The sequence below is a fragment of the Artibeus jamaicensis genome, unplaced genomic scaffold (genome assembly GCF_021234435.1).
Source record: "Artibeus jamaicensis isolate MK-2021 breed Jamaican fruit bat unplaced genomic scaffold, CSHL_Jam_final contig_468, whole genome shotgun sequence".
Taxonomy (NCBI): domain Eukaryota; kingdom Metazoa; phylum Chordata; class Mammalia; order Chiroptera; family Phyllostomidae; genus Artibeus; species Artibeus jamaicensis.
Window position 1 is genome coordinate 528,208 of NW_026521846.1, and position 17,253 is coordinate 545,460.

General features: G+C 38.2%; 1 protein-coding gene and 1 non-coding gene across 5 annotated transcripts in view; one reads left to right on the forward strand and one right to left on the reverse strand.

The window, feature by feature from the left end:
• The window catches only part of WDFY4 (WDFY family member 4), a 362,573-nt gene that overhangs the window by 201,559 nt on the left and 143,761 nt on the right, over positions 1-17,253 (forward strand). The gene's annotated exons all lie outside the window — the stretch shown is intronic.
• Positions 16,593-16,699, reverse strand: LOC119065798 (U6 spliceosomal RNA). Its single transcript, XR_005085652.2, has one exon. It is a non-coding gene; the product is annotated as a U6 spliceosomal RNA (small nuclear RNA).

Consider the following 17,253-nt stretch of genomic DNA (forward strand, 5'->3'; position numbering starts at 1 on the left):
TTTGTCAAAAAACTCTGCATAAGATGTGATACATCACCAGGCACATTATTGTGATGAAGCTGCCGATCACCAGTAGCCCATAGCTGCGGCCTTCTGAGTCATCTGAATAGTTTCCATGAAGGAACATTTGAGCTTAACGCAAAATGTGATGTAGATTCATTGTTCTACTTGATCAGTCATTTTGAATGCAACAGTCACACAGTACACATGCTCACTTAAAGGCATTTACTGCTCCCACTGACTAGTACGGTGAAGTCATCATTGTTCACACATGCACATTCCAGTCCATCCTCCTTGGCTGCCAGGTTACATCATTCTTGTGCAAGCCATTCTTATTATATTAACAATGGCTGGACCAATGAGAATGGACTTCGTATATTCACTACTGCCATATATGCCTCCCAATTTCTCATGTGATTGACATCTTACAATACCATATGCATTTGTCACAGCTGAAAAACTGATATTGGTTGGTATACTACTAGGAACTAAACTCCAGACTTTATTTTCTTCACCAGTTTTCTTACTAACCCAGGATCCAGTCCAAGGCACCATATTACATTTCAGTTATCAGATCTCCTTAGTCTCTTCCACTCTGCGACAATTTCTCAGACTTAACATTAAAAATTCTTTTTAAAATCCTCACCCAAGGATATGTTTATTGATTTTTAGAGAGAGAGGGAGAGAAACATTGATGTGAGAAAGAAACATAAGTCTGTTGCTTCCCATATGTGCCCTGACTGGGAATTGAACTCACAACCTAAGTGTGTGACCTGAACTGGGATAGAACACACAATGTTTTGGTTTATGGGATGATACTTGAACCAACTGAGCTACCCAGCAAGGACAGAATTATCTTTTTTTTTTTTTTACTGGGTGATTTTATTTTATTTTATTTAAATTAATTTTTTTATTGATTATGCCATTAGAGTTGTTCTATTCCCCCCTTCATTCCCCTCCACCCTATTCCCCCCATCCCCACCATTACCCCCCCCCTTTAGTTTATGACCACGTGTCTCAAGTTCTTTAGATTCTACATTTCCCATGCTATTCTTGCCCCCCCTTCTATTTTCTATCTACTGTCTATGCTACTTATTTTCTGTACCTTCTCCCCCCATCTCCTCCTCCCACTCCCCTGTTGCTAACCCTCCTTAAGATCTTCATTTCTATGTTTCCACTCCTGATCTAGCTGTCCTTTTAGTTTGCTTTTGTTTTACGTGTGGTTGTTAATAACTGTGAGTTTGCTGTCCTTTCACTGTTCATGGTTTTTTAACTTCTTTTTCTTAGATAAGTCCCTTTAACATTTCATATAATAAGGGCTTGGTGATGATGAACTCCTTGAATTTGATCTTATCTGAGAAGCACTTTATCTGTCCTTCCATTCTAAATGAAAGTTTTGCTGGATAGAGCAATCTTGGTTGTAGGTCTTTGGATTTCATGACTTGGAATACCTCTTTCCAGCCCCTTCTTGCCTGTAAGGTCTCTTTTGAGAAATCTGCTGACAGTCTGATGGGAACTTCTTTGTAGGTGACTGTCCCCTTATCTCTTGCTGCTTCTAGGATTCTCTCCTTCATTTTAATCTTGGCTAATGTAATGATGATGTGTCTTGGTGTGTTCCTTCTTGGGTCCAACTTCTTTGGGACTCTGTGCTTCCTGGACTTCCTGAGAGTCTATTACCTTTGTCAGATTGGAGAAGTTCTCTTTCATTGTTTTTTCAAATGAGTTTTCCATTTGTTGCTCTTCCTCTTCCCTTTCTGATACCCCTATAATTCGGATGCTGGAGCATTTAAAGATGTCCTGGAGGTTCCTAAGCCTATCCTCATTTTTTTGAATTCTTGCTTCTTCAATCTTTGCTGTTTGGCCATTATTTGCTTTCTTCTGGTCCACTCCATTGATTTGAGTCCCAGTTTCCTTTTCATCGCTATTGGTTTCCTGTGCAATTCCATTCATTTCAATTAGTTTCACCTTCATATATTTGTCTAATTTGTGGCTATAATCAACCAGTTCTGTGAGGATCCTGATCACCAGTGTTTTAAACTGTGCATCTGAGAGTTTTGCTATTTCTTCAATGCTTAGATTTATAGGCTCTGGGGCTTTGAGATCTTCTTGAGCCATTTTTGGTCTGTTCGTGCCCGTTAAGTAGGAGGAGCGGAGCCTTGGACTCCCAGGTTGCTGGTTTGTGATGCTGTATGTGGGGGCATGGTCAGAGCGGGGAAATGGTCCTACTGGGTGACCCCCTCTGCTGTTTTGAGCCACTGGGTGAGGAGTAGAGCCTTAGGTGGTTCACCAGGGCTGGGCCACTCAGAGTCACTGGGTTATGATGCTATGTGTGGAGGTGGAGTCAGAGCAGGGAAATGGTGGTGCCCTCTGCGGCTGTTCCCCGCTGGAGCCTGCTGGGTCCCATCCAATCGCCCACTCCCTCGCTTGTCTATCTGCGCACAAATGCACAACCACAGTCAACCTGCAGCCCTGCTCCCTCATTGTTTCCCCGAGGTCGCTCACTGGGTCTCTCACTAGGTCCAACCCTGCGCCTGGATTCCACGCGCCTGAGTCCATCTGACCGAGTTTTCCTGTGCAACCCTGCTCCACCAGCTGCCGGTTTCGCCCCTCTTACCGGTCAGGCTGAAGAATTTGTTGTTAACAGACTTCTGAAAAGTTCAATTTTCTGTGTTCTGACTATGTTTTCTGTTGCTAATATTTAGTTGTCTCTAAACTTGGTTGTGTGAGAAAGCACGGCATCTTCACCTATGCCTCCATCTTGGCGGAAGTCCTACTGGGTCAGAATTATGTTCTTTTCATGAAACAAGACAGTTTTGTGAAGTAGTGGTCAAATATTTCATAGAATATGCCTCAATTTGGGTTTGTTTAATAATTTTTTCATAATTAGCCTGGAATTGTGGATTTGTGTAACAAGGACCAAGAGCAGAAGTGCCCTTCTTGTCACATCATATCAGTTCAGGGATACACAACGCCCATGTGACATTATCACTAGTGATGTCAGCCTTCATCATATGGTCACATGGTGTCTGGATGATTTTTCCACTGTGTAGTTACTATTTTTCCCTTTCCATACATGATTCTTTGGAAGCAAATCATTAAGTTCAGCCCACCCTTAAGTAAGGTAAGTGATTAAGTTTCTGCCTCTTGGTAGGAAACATATGTATATATATTATTTTAAGTTCTTCTGTAAGGAAAGTTTGTCTCTTTTCTCCCTACCAATTTATTTATTTAATGTTACTTATACCAGTAGGAACAAATCTGTATGTGTAATTTGGACTGTGTTCCATTAAGCCTGTTATTTTTAAATTTTATTTTATTGTTATTCAAGTACAATTGTCTCTATTTCCCCCAAACAATCCCCCCAGGCATCCCTACCTCTCACCCTTCATCCTATTCCCCTTTGGTTTTGTCCAAGTGTCCTTCACAAATGTTCTTGAAAACCCTTCCTCTTTTCCCTATCTTTATCCCCTCCCACCTCACCTCTGTCAGTTTGTTTTTAATTTCAGTGTGTCTGGATATATTTTGCTTTCCTGTTTGTTTTGTTGATTAGGTTCCACTTAAATGTGAAATCATATGGTATTTGTCTTTCAGCACCTGGCTTATTTCACTTAGTATAATGCTATCCAGTTCCATTTATGCTGTCCCAAAGGATAAGAGGTCCTTCTTTCTGCTGTGTAATATTCCATCATGTAAATGTACCATAGCTTTTAGATCCATTCATTTACTGATGGGCACATAGGTTGCTTCCAGCACTTGGCTACTGTAAATTATGCTGCTGTGAACATTGGAATGCACAGGATCTTTTGAATTGGTGTTTCAGTGGTCTTAGGGTATGATCCTAGCAGTGGAATTGCCACATCAAAAGGCAGTTTAATTTTTAGTTTTCTGAGGAAATCCCATACTGTTTTCCACAGTGGCTGCATGAGTCTGTATTCCTTCTAACAGTGCACTAGAGTTCCCTTTTCTCCACATCAACTCCAACACTTGTTGTTTATTGATTTGTTTCTGATGGCCATTCTGATTGGTATAAAGTTGTATCTCATTATGGTTTTAACTTGCATCTCTCTGATGGCTAGTGATGCTGAGCATCTTTTCATATGTCTCTGGACTCTCTGTATTTCCTCCTTGGAGAAGTGTCTGTTCAAGTCCTTTGCCCATTTTTTTAACTGGGTTGTCTTCCTGGAGTCATGTGAGTTCTTTGTATATTTTGGAGATCAAACCCTAGTCTGAGGTTTCATTGGCAAATATGTTTTCCCATATACTTAGCTCTCTTTTTATTTTAATACTGTTTTCTTTAGCTGTGCAGATACTGTTTATTTTGATGAGATCCCATTTGTTTACTCTTTCCTTTATGTCCCTTGTTCTAGAGGACATATCAGTGAAAATATTGCTGCATGAAATTTCTGATATTTTCCTGCTTATGTTCTCTTCTAGGACTCTTATGGTGTCATGACTTATACTTAAGTCTTTCATCCACCTTAAATTTATTTTTGTGTATGGTGTAAGCTGGTGCTTGAGTTTCATTTTTTTGCACATAGCTGTCCAGTTCTCCCAACACCATTTGTTGAAGAGGTTATTTGTACTCCATTTTATGCTTCTGTCCCCTTTGCCAAATATTAATTGATCAGGGAGGCTTGGGTTCATTTCTGAGCTCTCTGATCTGTTCCATTGGTGTATGTATCTGTTCTTATGCCACTACCAGGCTGTTTTGATTACAGTGGCCTTGTAACACAGTTTGGTGTCAGGTATTGTAATCTCTCCTACTTTGTTCTTCTTTCTCAAAATTGCTGCAGCTATTCAGGGTCAGTTATAGTTCCTTTAAATTTTTGAAATGCTTGTTCTATATCTGTGAAATATGCCATTGGTCCCTTAATAGGGATTGCATTAAATCTATAAATTGCTTTGGGTAGTATGGACATTTTGATTATGTTAATTCTTCTAACCCATGAACATGGTACATGCTTCCATTTGTTCGTATCTTCCTTAATGTATTTCTTGAGTGTTGTGTAGTTTTCAAGTACAGGTCTTTTACCTCCTTGGTTAGGTTTATTCCTAGGTACTTTATTTCTCTTGTTGGTATATCAAATTGGATTTTTTTCCTGATTTCTGTTTCTGATATTTCATTGTTAGTGTACAAAAATGCCTTTGATTTCTGAATATTGAGTTTGTATTCCTATGTTTTCCCAAATTCACTTATTAGGTCAAGTAGTTTTTTTGGTGGAGTCTATAGGATTTTCTATTATGTCATCTGCAAACAATGACAGTTTTGCCTCCTCCTTTTCAATTTGAATACCTTTATTTCTTTTTCTCATCTAATTGCTGTGGCTAGGACTTCCAATACTATGTTAAATAGAAATGCTGAAAGCAGACGTTGTTTTGTTCCTGATCTTAGTGGGAAAGCTTTTAGTTTTTGCCCATTGAGTATGATGTTGGCTGTAGGTCTCTCCTATGTGGCCTTTATTATGTTGAGGAATGAGGCCTCTATTCCCACTTTGCTGAGGTTTTTTTAAAAATCGTAAATGGGTGCTGTACCTCATTAAATGCTTTTTCCTCATCTGTTGATATGATCATGTCATTTTTGTCTTTGCATTTGTTTATGTGATGTATTACATTTACTGATTTGCAAATGTTGTACCATCCTTGCATCCCTGGGATGAATCCCACTTGATCATGGTGTATGGTCTTTTTAATGTATTGCTGGATGCTGTTTTCTAATATTTTGCTAAGGATTTTAGCATCTATGTTCATCAGCCATATTTGCCTGTAGTTTTCTTTCTTGGTTGTGTCTTTATCTGGTTTGGGGATTAGGATGGTGCTGGCTTCATAGAAAGAGTTTGGGAGTCTTCCATCTTCTTGGATTTTTTGGAATAGTCTGTGAGGGATGTGGGTTAACTCTTCCTTAAATGCTTTGTAGAATTCTCCTGTGAAACTGTCTGGCCTAGGGTTTTTGTGCGCTGGGTGTTTTTTGATTATGGCTTTGATTTTGTCAGCTGTTATCAGTCTGTTTAAACCTGTTATTTTTTAAAAAGAATTTATTTATTTATTTTTAGACAGAGAGGAAGGGAGGGAGGAAAAAGGGAAAGAAATATCAATGTGCGGTTGCACTCCTATTGTCCCTACTGGGGACCTGGCCCACAACCCAGGCATGTTCCCCAACTGGGAATCCAACTGGTGACCTTTTGGTTCTCAAGTTGGCACTCAATCCACTGAGCCATACCAGCCAGGGCCATTAAGCCTGTTATTTTGTTGTTGTTGTTGCTCGAATTATTTCACCATATTGCTCTAGCATTTCATTGATCACAAACTTGTTTACACAATATTGCTCTTGATCATTTTTGCACTGATTGCAAATAAAATTCCACATGAATGTTATGTGGTTTAATGCAATTGTACTACAATTCTTCTCAACATTTTTTTATGTGTGTATCACTCAGGAAAAGTTAGGTTATGTTGCAGTAACAGATACTCCCAAATCTAATTGGCCTAAAATTAGTGAAGATTTATTTCTCACTGTGCTACAAGTGCATTGTGAGTTGGCAGGGAAACTGCTGGTATCTTTTCCTCCTTCAGCAACACTGGCTCAGGGAGCAGCCTTATCTAGGACATTGAGTATTGTGGGGACAGTTGGAAAAGAGCCTACCTAGCAAGTTTCTCATGTGCCCTTTAAGCTTCTGCGCACTTCTTCCTGGCCTCACCTCACTCAATGGTGGCAGGAAGGTGACCAATGCTATGTTCCTACAGGAGAAGAGAACTAGAAATATTTGGCAAACAACATTAATACCAGCACACTGTATTTTCTTTCAGTTTTTCTATGTAAATCTATACAGATATATTTATTGCTATTGTCAGTATACTGTTTCTAACTTCATTTAAAAAATCTTGATACATCATAAACTTGGTCTCATATCCTTAAATTTTTTTTGGCATCAAGGCTTCAACAGTTGTGTAGGCTTTGTGCAAGGACATCTGGCCAGAATGACAAAAGGAAACTTAAATGTAGCCTTTGCTCTACTATTCAAGAAATTCATTCAGATCCAGGATTGTGTCTGCCCAAATGTATGCACAGGTGTTTTATGGGCTAGTGGTGGCCTTTTGTGATGACTTGTGGTGACTGCCTAATACTTTAAGATAAGTATATGCTCATATTTAAATTGTTTCATTTTGGGCTACTATAAATAGGATGGTGAACAATGTTGCCCAGGAAATTTCTGTGCATATATTTCATGGTTTCCTTGGAATAAATTACTAGCAGTGAAATGGTGAGTTGAAAGATTAAAATGAGATGGAAAGGTATCAGCACATGGTAGATAAAGTGCACACAAAAACTTGTCATTTCTCACTGCTGAGTTTAGTCCCAGACCTGGTGTGTATGGTGTTTGACCAGAGAGGTTTATAACTGTAATCTTGGCACCAAGTGTGAGCAGAATCTGAGGGGCTGCCTTCAGATGTTGGCCTTTCTCATTTCTGCAAGGCCACACAATGGTGAATACAAGACTAATGATGCTTTAAACAAACAAGTGTAATGACTGTCATCAGTAGACAACAGACATTTTCTATGGGACAGCTTGGGCAGGATGGTCCCCAGCAGCTGGTCTGCCCTAGGGGTGCCCCTGGCAAAGTTGGGGTCAGCTCACTTAATGGTGACCCTCTAGGTGCAATTTGTCCCATTCCCCATTCCCAGATCTAATCTGTACCCTCTAGTCAAATCCTTCCTTAATGAGGCACTGGGAGAGAGCAGAGCATAGGTCCTTTAATCCAGATCTGCTTTTCCTCTCAAATCTCCAAATGGCCTTCATAGGCTCTTTGTTCTACTTCAAAGGTTCTCAAACTCTTTAATGCATAGGCAGTTGCTAAACAAAGTCTATTTAGCTCTCATAAGCCATGCAGAGCTCTGCTCTGAATTTGTCCCTGATCAATATGCCACATTCACTGATGCCCAGGCAGACGGGCCTCTGCCCTTGAGCTGACCCAAGTTGCCCTCCTCTTGTCTCCACATCCTAAGTTTCCAGGGCATGAAAGGTCTCAAAGCCTAATAGAAGAGTAGTGTTTGCTTGGCACTGAGATGTACAAGGTGGAAATACACAAAGGAGAGATGCACGTGGTAACAGAGTCTGAGACCTCACTTCCTGGCACTACCACTTCCTGTATTTATTTGTTTGTTTGTTTGTTTGTTTATCTATCTATTTAAACTATATTTTATTATTTTTTTAAATTTTATTTTGTTATTTTTCAAGTACAGTTTTTGTCTATTTCTCCCAACCCAGCATCCCCTGCCCCGTGCTCCCCACCTCCCTCCCATTTCCTCCCCCCTTAGTTCTCGTCCCTGTGTCCTTCCTATTTGTTCCTCCAAATCCCTCCCCTTTTTTACCCTTAAATTTTCTTCCCTCTCCCCTCTGGTCACTGTTCCCTTGTTCTCTATTTCAGTGTCTTTGTTTTTATTCTGCTTGCTTGTTTGTTTTGTTGTTTAGCTTCCTGTTATATATTTAAAATATATTTTATTGATTATGCTATTACAGTTGTCCCATTTCTCCCTTCATTCCCCTCCACCCTGCACACCCTATCCCACCCACATTTCCCCCCTTTAGTTCATGTCTATGTGTCATAAGTTCTTTAGCTTCTACATTTCCCATACTATTCTTGCCCTCCCCCTGTCTATTTTCTACCTACCATTTATGCTACGTATTCTCTGTACCTTCTCTCCTTCTCTCTTCCTCCCATTCCTCTGTTGCTAACCCTCCATGTGATCTTTATTTCTGTGGTTCTGTTCCTGTTCTGGTTGTTTGCTTAGTTAGTTTTTGTTTTTGTTTAGGTTTGGTTGTTATAGCTGTGAGTTTGTTGTTATTTTTACTTTTCATATTTTTTCTTCTTTTTCTTAGATAAGTCCCTTTAACATTTCATGTAATAAGGGCTTGGTGATGATGAACTCCTTTAACTTGACCTTATCTGAGAAGCACTTTATCTGCTCTTCCATTCTAAATGAAAGCTTTGCTGGATAGAGCAATATTGGATGTAGGTCCTTGTCTTTCATGACTTGGAATACTTCTTTCCAGCCCCTTCTTGCCTGCAAGGTCTCTTTTAAGAAATCAGCTGACAGTCTGATGGGAACTCCTTTGTAGGTAACTGCCTCCTTATCTCTTGCGGTTTCTAAGATTCTCTCCTTCAATCTTGGGTAATGTAAATATGATGTGCCTTGGTGTTTTCCTCCTTGGGTTCAACTTCTTTGGGACTCTCTGGGCTTCCTGGAAACCTATTTCCTTTGCCAGATTGGGGAAGTTTTCCTTTATTATTTGTTTAAATAACTTTCCCACTTGTTGCTCTTCCTCTTCCCCTTCTGGTACCCCTATAATTCCGATATTGAAACATTTAAAGATGTCCTGGAAGTTCCTAAGTCTCTCCTCATTTTTTTGAATTCTTGTTTCTTGATTCTGTTCTGTTTGGTTGTTTCTTTCTTCCTTCTGGTCCATTCCATTGATTTGAGGCCCAGTTTTCTTCCTATCACTATTGTTTCCCTGTAAATTTTTCATTTCACTTAGCATAGCCTATATTTTTCATCTAATTTGTGGCCAAATTCAACCAGTTCTGTGAGCATCTTGATCACCGGTGTTTTGAACTATGCGTCTGATAGGTTGGCTATCTCTGTCGCTTAGTTGTATTTTTCCTGGAGCTTTGATCTGTTCTTCTGTTTGGGCCATTTTTTTTATCTTGACATGCTTGTTATGTAGTGAGGGCCAGAGCCTTAGGTGTTCACCTGGGCATGGCAATGCAGTAGCTGGGTTGTGGGCTGAATGTGGGGAAGAGGTCTGAGAGGGAACAATGGTGCTTGCTCCACTCTCTGTTGGCTATCAGTCCCTTCTGTCCTTCTCCCAAGCAAACTGGGCTCTTTCTGGTGTTGACTCCCATGCTGGTGGGCTTGTGTAGGTTTTAGGAACTTGTAGTTCTCTCCAACAAACTCTCCTGTGAGGCTTGGAATCTCTCCTGGCACCTCAACCACCACAGGTGTTTTCAATTGGTGTTTTGAGGCTTTATTTCCCCATGCTGCAACCTTGGGTTGTATGGTCTGACTCACTGCCCAGTTTTGCCTGGTTTATCTGCACACAATTGTGGGACCACTGGCTCAGCCAGCTGCCTTGCATACAATGCCCCACTTCACAATTTCCACCTTGCTGTCTCTGCCTGTTGCTACCCTGCACCGGGGGTCTGCCAGCCACTGCCTGCGTGCCCAGGGTCCATCTGCTGCCATCTTGCAGCAGGGTTTGTCAGCTGCTGCCTTGTGCACCCGGTGCCACCACTTTTTTTTTTTTTGCCATGATCCCTCTCCGCCCCTCCTACTGGTCTGGATGAATGTGTCTATTTTAACTCCTTGGTTGTCTGACTTCTATACAGGTCAATTTTCTGTCAGATCTTGTTGTTATTTTGTTTCTAAATTGTTCTTGTCCTTATTTTGTTTGTGCGCAGTATATCTACCTACACCTCCATCTTGGCCAGATGTCCCACTTTCTGTATTCTTGTAGTCACTTATCCTCCCTTGTCCTTGGTTTCCTTTTCTGTAAAATGGGAATAATAAATAGAGATTTTTCAGGAGGCTAAATATTAAATGTGATTATACACAAGGAAACTCTTTTGTGGGCTCCAAAGTGCTTTGTTCATTATTAGTTAATTGGATGTAATATTGAGGGAACAGACCAAACAGACAACAGATATCTTTTGGTGACAATAGATAACAACTGTTGGATGATCAACACCCTTGGATAATCCATCAGTGTGCCCTCAGTCGGTTTCTTCTCCCATCTTCCTAGTACACTATCAAATCTTCACCATTCTGATCATACCCCTGCTCTGCTCTCAGAGGAAGCAGAACAACCTACCCCTACCAGGTGTGAACCACCTCACTTCCCAGTGTTTCACCTCTGCACCATCCTCAAGTCCCCTCCTTGAGACTCAGAGAATGAGGAGCCTCTACCTTCCCTATGGCTCATAGGCTGCTGATCCCATTCTTGTTTTTCTTACCCCATAGAACTTGCTCCAGCAGTAGTGTTTTTTTAATTTGCTTTCAAACTTCTTACATCTACTATCATGCTGCCCTCAGCCTACCCATACACCTGAGTCATATCCTTCCTCTTACACTATATGGCCTTGTCCCCATTGTTTTTTTCTCTTCTTCAGAGTCACATTTATTGAATAAGTTGTCTATATTCACTGTCTCCATTTCCTTACCTCCAAATTTCCAGTTGACATCATTGCCGTTTAATCATTCCTGTGAAATAAGTCTTGCAGAAATCACCAAGTTGGCAATTTCTTGATCATTTAGATTTATTGGCTCTGGGGCTCTGAGTTCTTCTTGAGCCATGTTTTGATCTGTTTGCGCCTGTTAACATTTGAGGAGAGGCACCTTAGGTGTTAGCCAGGGCGGGGCCACTCAGGTCACTGGTTTGTGAGGCTGTATGTGGGGGCAGGGTGAGAGAGAGAGCAATGGCCATTCTCTCTGCTCACCCGGTCTGCCTCACTGCTTGCCCCCGCCTGTTTATCTGAGTGCAAATGTGCAAGCCCTCCACCCTGCACCAGGGCCTGCTCGGTCTGTCTCAATGCTTGTCTCTTCACTGGTTTATCTGTGCGCAAATGTGTGACTGCAGACAGCCAGCCACGCCGCGCCTTCCCTGAGTCCACCCGTAGCTACCCCGCACCTCGGATCCACTCCCTCAGCTGCCTGTGTACTGCCTGGGTCAGGGGATCTTTTTTGCCTGACCCACTCCACTGCTGGCTTCACCCCTCTCACCGGTTCAGCTGAGCAGTTCATTATTTTTGGACTCTGTATTGGAGTGGTTTGGTTGCGTTTATTGTTAAAACTTTATTATTTTTAGATTTGGTTGTGTGAGGAAGCAAAGTGTTTCCACCTATGCCTCCATCTTGGCGGAAGTCCTGAAATTTTCAGCTTATGAAGTATTTTGCTATCATCCTATCTTCATAGCATCTTTTCAGAGTAAACAAAGGAGTTGCTGTTAACCTCCTATTGTAGATGATAAATCAAATTTCAGAAATATTAGTTATTTGTCTATGAAATGTGGCCATTAAAAGCAAAGAACCAAGGTGTCTGAAGTTCTATTCTTTCTACCTACCACACTGTCATTTAACAACACTCAGAAGAATATGGAAGTCTGAATATCTTTTTCTATATCCTGCTGAGGTCTGCCTGCCTGCCTGAAGCCCCCTACCCTGGTTTTACTTAATCCCCTGGGATCATCTCTCTCTGGCAAGATGACACATTTGCTATTTCATGGGAACTGCTTTGGGTCCCAGTTCTCCCCAAAAGTTCTGTTCCCCTGTTGCATGTCTCCAAAGCATCATATTAGAAAGAAGTCTTGGCTTTTTCCTTGGATGTAAAATTAGCCAGATTTGTCAGCATTTCATGTCACTGCCATGCTCATGATTGCTTTACTTATAAATGCATATAAACATGTGATGGAAATGTTAAAGAAAATTTTGCAAACAACAACAAGGATAGAAAAGAAAAAGAAATCAAAATCACCCTATTCCCACTATTCCAAAAGAGTAGTAGATTAACATTTTTGAACTTTTGCTGATACTTTTTTATTTCGTTGAAGTATAACATGCATAGAAAAGTGTTCAAATAACAAATAAACAGATTTGGGAATTTTAACTGCATAAGCATGTGGCCACTACCCAGATAAAATAATTACAACATTAATGGCACCCCAGAAGCAGCCCCCATTCCCTGCCGCCATTCTGGTTGCTGGCTCCTCCTTCCCCCAGAGTAGCCATGCCCCTGACATTTAATCTCATACATTAATTTTCCACACTTTTACTTTTATATAAATGAAATAGCATAGTATGTACTTTTCTATCTGGCTTATTTCACTCCAAACTAGTATGCAAAATTTATCCATGTAATTGCATAAAATTCATTTATGTCTTAGTGGTAGAGCAACATTTTTCATAGAATTGTTAAACTTTTTTGATCTCCAGACCCCGTTACCCTCTTAAAAATTATTGAGGACTGAAAAGAGCTGTTATCTAGGTAGACTGTATCTGTTAATCTTACCATATTAGAAATTAAAACAGAATTTTTATTTTTACTTTTTCCTAGACCATGCATTTCCTTTTTTCTAATTGTATTTTTTCACTACCATTTAGTCCCCTGTAATTAAAAAATAAAAATAAATAAATTATTAATTTAATGTTGTAAACTGTGATCAGGCTATTCCAATGAGCTATTGTATATTGGGTAAGTTGAGGTAATTTGTGTTTTGTTAACAATTTGTCCATTTTTATCTAAATAAGTTGTCACATTTATGCATGTACAGTTGTTTTTACAGTTCCCTTGTTATCTTTTTTGTTGTCTGCAGGGTCTGTAGTGAGAGCCTCTATTTCATTCTTGAATTTGGGATTTGTGTCTTCTCTCTTTTTCTTTGTCATTGTTCCTACAGGGTTTGTAAATTTTATCAATCTTTTCAAAGAACTAGCTTGTTTCAATGATTTACTTCATGTTCATTAGTTTTAAATTTCATTAATCTCTTCTCTTCATAATTTCCTTTCTTTTCTTACCTTGGGTTTATTTTTCTCTTTTTTTCTAATTTCTTGAGTGGGAGTTTAGATTCTTGATTTGAGAACTTTACTTTTTCTTTTTTATTGAGGCTCTATGACACAAACATTTTAAAGTTACTTCATTTAAATTTTTGTAATTACAAAAAATTTAATTTTTAAAAGGTAAAATTGTCTATAAAATGCACAGCTTATTATCTTTTTGTGCTAGAACCATTTTAATATAATTATATATTTGTGTGTATATATATATATATATATATTTGGCATATGTGTGTGTGTGTGTGTGTGTGTGTGTGTATATATATGCCAAACCAAGGGAAAAAAGATTTATGCATATATAATTTTTTCAGTTAACATCTGCAAGCATAAACAACAGCAATCTCAGTTTATAAATTCATTAGGGTTAGAGAAATTGACTAATGTCTTTTTTACTGCTAGGCTGACCAACAGTAAATTACAGATGAATTAGTGTCCTTTTGTTTCTCTTCTCTCACTCTACTTGTCCAGAAACATTCTGTTGTCAGGTTTCAGTGCAGCTCACCTCCAGCCAAAGTTAATTTTTAGATAAGTACTCAGTTACTTTGAATTTTGCTTATAATTATAACCTATTTAATCACAGAGGAACCTCTGCAGTGGTGGAGTTCAGAGTTGCATGCAATAAGAGGAGATCACAGTTTTGAGGTCCAGCGCAGATTAAAAACCACAGATGTACCAGTTATATAAGACACAGCTCGATATTTTGATGCAGATATACATTGTGAAATAATCACCACAGCCAAAGTAATGAACATATCCATTACCTCACATAGTTACCTTTTATTTTATTTTTTTTGTAGGGGCAGCACTTAAGAACTCCCTTCTTAGCAAATTTCAAATATATGTTATATTTTAATTTCCATTTTGATTTCTTCTTTGACCCATGAGTTACTTAGATTATTATTGCTTAATTTCTAAATATTTGGGGATTCTCTTTTTGATATTTACTTATAGTTTTATGCCACCATGTTCAGAAAAAAATATAGTTTTAGTTACTTGCAATTATCTTAAACTGGCTTCATCTTTCATCCTGTGGTAAGTTTTAGTAGTGATTTAATTGTATATTCTGCAATTTTTGATTTCCTGCATTTTGTTTTAATTGATTAGGTCAAGTCTGCTTATTATGTTCCTCAAATATTGTACATCTCTATCTTTCTTGTTAGATTATTTTATTTGTTATGGAGAAATGAATTACTATCTTCCTATCTTATCATAAATTTGTTATTCCATTTAGTTCTGTTATTTTACATTGTTTATATTCTGAAGCTAAGTTCTTAGATGTTTCACATTTAGAACTGATACTTTCCTGCTTGGTGTACTGACCCTTTTATCATTATGAAATATCCTTCTTCTTGTCTAGTAACAATTCTTGCATTATGACGACTTTATAAGAGATTTGTATATTTTTACCAGATTTCTTTTGGTTGGTGTTTATACGATTCATTTTTTTTCAGCCTTGTACTTTCAACTTTCTGTGTCCTTATTTTCATCAAAAGTTTTTTAGATGCAATATTTACTTAGGTTTTTGCTTTTTTAAAAAGAATGTACTTATAGTTTTAATATGGATTTTTTATTATTTAATTACAGTTGTCCCCATTTTGCCCTCATTACTTTCCTCCACCCTACCCACCTCCACATCCCACATTGAATTCTCCACTCCCATGTCTTTGTCCATGGGTCCTTTATACATGTTCCTTGACAAGGTTTTTGCTTTTGATCCAGTGTGACTATGTTTGTCTTTTCTTTAGAGCATAGTCCATTTACATTTAATGTAATTTATAATATATTTAGTTCAAATCTACCTTAATGTTTATTTTCCATTTGTAATATCTGTTGTTTGTTTCCTTTTTTCTCTTTTAACATATTATCAACTGTTTTAAATTATTTCACTTCACTTCCATTATTATTAGCTGGGTGTTACATATTCTTTTATTATGTTTTCAGTGGTTACTATAGAAATTACAACACACACATTTGCTTTATTAGCATCTAGTGTAAAGTGTAAATTTTAAGTCCCCCCTTTTTAAAAAAAATTTTAAAGAAAGTTAGAATACTTTATTTTATTTACTCCATTCATCTTTTATTTTTTCAAGTATTTTAATTCCTCATTTTTTCAAATTCCATAGACTTTATTGTTGTTAATATTATTTTCCAACAGCCAATATTCACTTACATATGCTAATATATTTATTATTTCCATAGCTTTTTATTCATTCCAAAATTTCATGCTTCAGTTTGGAATAATTTTCATTTTACCTAAAAAGGTATTTAGTGTTGCCATTGGTATAGTACTGTTAATGATTATTCAACTGAAATGTTTTAGTCTTGAAAGTTTTTTTTAAAATTTTATTTCATTATTTTTCAAGTACAGTTTTCTGTCTATTTCTCCCATCCCAGCCCACCCTGCCCCATGCTCCCCACCTCCCTCCCATTTCCACCCCCCCCTTAGTTCTTGTCCCTGTGTCCTTCCTATTTGTTCCTCCAAATCCCTCCCCTTCTTTTCCCCTTAAATTCTCTTCCCTCTTCCCTCTGGTCACTGTCTTCTTGTTCTCTATTTCAGTGTTTTTGTTTTTTATTCTGCTTGCTTGTTTGTTTTGTTGTTTAGCTTCCTGTTAAAGGTGAGGTCATATGGTATTTGTTTTTCAACACCTGGCCTATTTCACTCAGCATAATGCTTTCCAGTTCCATCCATGTTGTTGCAAAGGGTAGTAGCTCCTTCTTTCTCTCTGCTGCATAGAATTCCATTGTGTATATGTACCACAATTTTTTGATCCATTCATTTACTGATGGGTACCCATGTTGCTTCCAACTCTTGGCTATTGTAAATCATGCTGTTATGAACATTGTGGTGCATAGGTTCTTTGAAATTGATGTTTTAGGATTCTTAGGATGTAATCCTAGCAGTGGAATTGCTGGGTCAAAAGGCAGGTTGATTTTAATTTTTCTGAGAAAATTCCATACCATTTTCTGTAATGGTTGTACCAGTCTGCAATCCTAAAAATATGGAACGCTTCACGAATTTGTGTGTCATCCTTGTGCAGGGGCCATGCTAATCTTCTCTGTATCGTTTCAATTTTAGTATATGTGCTGCCGAAGTGAGCACAGAAAGGTTTTTAATGAATAGAGAATTTAAGTTTGACAGATATTTTCTGTCAGGACATGAACACTTTTCACTGTCTTCTGGATTGTATCATTCTCATTGTTCATTTTAAAAAGATAATGAGTTTTTTCCTTTGTGTTTTTCAATATTTTAACCACTTTTATAGTTTTACTATGATGGGCTTATATGTGGTTTTTAATATATTTTTCTTCTTTTAGATTTGTAGGATTTGCCAAATCTGTAGCTATGGCCCTTTACCTATTTCAGAAAATTCTCATTAACTTTTCATATTGTTTTTTATTGTTTTTGATTCTGTCTTTCTCTCCTTCTCTTCTGAGAGTCCATTCCACATAAGCTAGATGCTTTCTCCAAATTACACATGTATCTAACTATCTTTATCTTTTTTATATTTCCCACACTTTTATCTCATCATATTTTAGCAAGTATATTTCTTCAAGTTTATTCATCCCCTGTTCTGTTAAACTCACCTATAGAGTTTCTTATTTCATGTAATCCATTTTACAAATTTCTAATTTTATTTGGTTATTTTTCATAGA